Source organism: Mangifera indica, chromosome 8 (assembly GCF_011075055.1).
Source record: "Mangifera indica cultivar Alphonso chromosome 8, CATAS_Mindica_2.1, whole genome shotgun sequence".
Lineage (NCBI taxonomy): Eukaryota > Viridiplantae > Streptophyta > Magnoliopsida > Sapindales > Anacardiaceae > Mangifera > Mangifera indica.
Genome location: NC_058144.1, coordinates 13,755,113 through 13,758,480, shown reverse-complemented (window position 1 = coordinate 13,758,480; position 3,368 = coordinate 13,755,113). Strand labels below are relative to the sequence as shown.

Here is a 3,368-nt window from a genome sequence, read left to right as displayed (position 1 = left end):
GCTAGAGCTCGAGCTCGAGCTTGTTGAGCTTGTTACGCTTGAGCTCGAACTCTACTCGAGTTTGGCTCGACTTGTTTCGAGTTCGAGCTTTTAATTATTTGTTATTAAAACGATATCGTTTTAATACATATTGGTCAAAACGATATCGTTTTGTGTCAAAATTTTTAACTTACAAACTTTGATGAGCAAGATCGAGCTTAAGCTTGCTTAAGGCTAGCTCGTTTTGAGCTCGCTTGAGCTTGAATCCAACCTTAGTCTTGCATCTCATTTTTAGCATATTTGCATTAATTCAGTATAACCATTCATAATTAAATACACACAAGGTTAAATGATCAAAATACCCTTAACATACCTGTAAGTATTATATTTTCCTTCGTTGTCTCCGAAAAAAGAGCCGTTAGAAGAGAAACACCGGAGAGGGAGGTTGTTGTTCTCCAAATTTGTTTTCCAAATCTTAGTGGGAAAAATAAATTTTTTAAAACTTAATTCTAGAGGAAAATTATTAGTTTTTCAAACTAAGGAAGGAAAATGATATATAATTTTATTTATTTTAATATTAAGGATAAAATGATGATTTTATCCTTAACCCTAAAAGAAAACTTGTGGCTGTGTGGAAATTGACTAAAGCTTGTATAAATATTTGAGTTTTTAAAATTATGCTAGTGTAAGTTTGTTTTTACACCAAACTTTATATGGGAAATAGTCTTTTCGCCTAATGGTATTATATAAATAGCATGGAATACTATAATTTTAAATTTTGTGGATACTCATCTTTGGTGATAAAAGATGCAATTAAGGGTTTTTTTTTTAAGTAATTGCGGTTGGTACTAGGTATTAATTATAAATATTTCTAATTATATATTCACCAAATAAATGAAAATAAATAATTTTATATGTTAGATAAAATTATTAATAGTGGTCTAAAGTAATTCAGGAGACGCCTCGGGATGCCAAAGCTACATGCTGTCTCTTTGAAGTCAAATTTGCTTTCTTCAAAGTATGTTGGAGTAATTCAAAAGCTTTTTCAGATACACGTATCACATCGAAATATCAAAAATTTGCAGGCATGCGAAGCATTAATGGAAGAATTAATTGGTTAGAAAGCAACGAAAACAAAGAGGCCATCTAGCCAAATAAAAGCATCGTTAATTTCCTATGTACACATGAGATTGGAAAAAATGACCTTGTTACAGAAGATAGCAGAGAAGATTTCGGATGCAGCAGCTGGATCAATATATCTAATCACAGCATAATATGCTGAATAATAATATATTATATGTACACAGAGGTAACATTATGCTATCAGCATGCAGGCCAACCTGGACTCATCATTTCAATGGCGATTGTCGAACATCAGCCGGATGCGACTCCACCAGTATTGACCACAAGACCTGCACATCTTCACAGGGGCAAGCCTTCACATCATTGTAGAGGATATATATCCCACTACCTGTAAAACACAGATTGAACAACAAACAAATTACTTCTATTGAACAAATCACCAAGCTTTAATTTGAGGAGATGACAATGGAGATTAGATTTATAATAAGTAGATGGATACATACGTTTTCTGTGTGAGGAATGCAGACGATCCCAGAGTTTCTTTAAAGGGGAGACGAGGAAGTGAAGCCACCCCATTTGGAGAAGTGTGCCGGGCTCTCATGTTAGGTGAAAGGTTGGGAGGAAATAGAGATGAGATGGGGTTTAAACTTAAACTTTGGGTTTGCTTAGTGGCTTGTATCTTACTGTTCCTTGGTTTCTTTTCTCTTTCAGGGCAATCATGCAAGATTAATTTTCCCCTGGTGCCATGTCTTTTTCATACTCTTTTCATCTGTCTGAGATAATTACCCTAAATAATATCCCCTGTAGAATCACTAGTGCCTCAAGATTTAAAAGTTTCTTCACTACCCCACCAGTACTATTAGTACTAGATTTCTCACCTACTTCATCAATAAATCTAAGCAATGTGAAACATATTTCTAGAGAGAGAGAGATACATATGTTACATTTATATTATAATACAAATTATTAGCATTATCTGCTAAGTTCTTCGCTTGGGTACTTTACCTTTGGTGGGTAATCCTATAAATCAAGAAGAAAATGAACCACACCAGCGGTGGTATTAATAGTTTAATACCTCTTTTATGTTTTAAAAATTAAAAATTTTATAAATTAAAAATATCAAAATAACCCTTAAAATTTCATAATAACACTTTTTAGATTTTATTATTCTTTAATTGGTCTCTTACATTTTTATTTTTATTCAGTTTTGACCACATTATATTATATTTTTGGGTTTGTCATTAGCCTCAAGTGTTGATGTATTGTAAAGTTTCTAACATGCATACAATGATTGATCACTAGCTTTTAGAATTGATGATTTGTGTAAAGTTTTAACACCCTATTTGTGTAAATTATTATATATCGAAGAGTCTCAACTTTGATGAAATGAACCATTGTATTACTTAACTATAATTTTGGGATGTACTTGGTCCCCTAAAGTTGCTTTGGAATTTCTGATATACTTGATGATAGTCACATAATGATTGATTGAGATCCTAATTGTGATGGCTTACTAACTCTAGAACACAAAGATGAAAGCTTAGTTAACTAACTGTAACTTTATTTTCTTTTATGCATGGGCGGACATTGCCAGGTGTACAATCGTTCCTTAACCTTGCATGCACAACCACGAATTATAGCCATACATGTTTATTTTACGGATGCATGGGTATACACAATTGGGCGCACGTGCATACATCCTCCTTGGTGCACAACCATGCTTCTTCTGCACGATCGTACATGATGCTTAAGGGTAAATGGGTAATCTCAGTCTATGTATGATCATATGTCTTAATGATAAGATATAACTGCATCTTAACTAAAAGGTTCAAACAAGCATAGTGATTGTACTTCTACTTGATGATCATTGAAGAAAAATTACAAACCATGTATGGGCATACACTATCACATGTACAAATGTACATGACATGCAGATACAAAATATTTAGGCATGTCACAATCATACACGATTGAGGTACGATCATGCATGATGTTTAAAAGGCCTATTCTACAATGATTTCATACATGTTTTTCCAATCGTATTGCTTCTTGTTGATTAAGTCTCTAACCTAAGATATTTTTAATGTTCCAAATACACAAAAACACGGTTCATATGCACATATAACATACATCTCAACACTTCCATGGCAATATTAATTTCACTTTTAGCCTATATATCTTCCTCAAAACTCATAACCAACATATTAACCATCAAACCAGAACATAATTCAAACCATAACTGTACTTGATACATCCAGCCTCTATTGCCATTACAAATTCACAATATTGTACATATATGTACAATC

The 3,368-nt window shown here is 33.0% G+C and overlaps 1 long non-coding RNA gene across 1 annotated transcript; it reads right to left on the bottom strand.

Moving 5' to 3' along the window:
• Positions 1–1,126: 1,126 nt before the first annotated feature.
• Positions 1,127–1,759, bottom strand: LOC123224553. The gene is made up of 2 exons (XR_006503990.1): positions 1,566–1,759; positions 1,127–1,450 (listed from the first exon to the last, which is right to left on the bottom strand). It is a non-coding gene; the product is annotated as an uncharacterized LOC123224553 (long non-coding RNA).
• Positions 1,760–3,368: the final 1,609 nt, after the last annotated feature.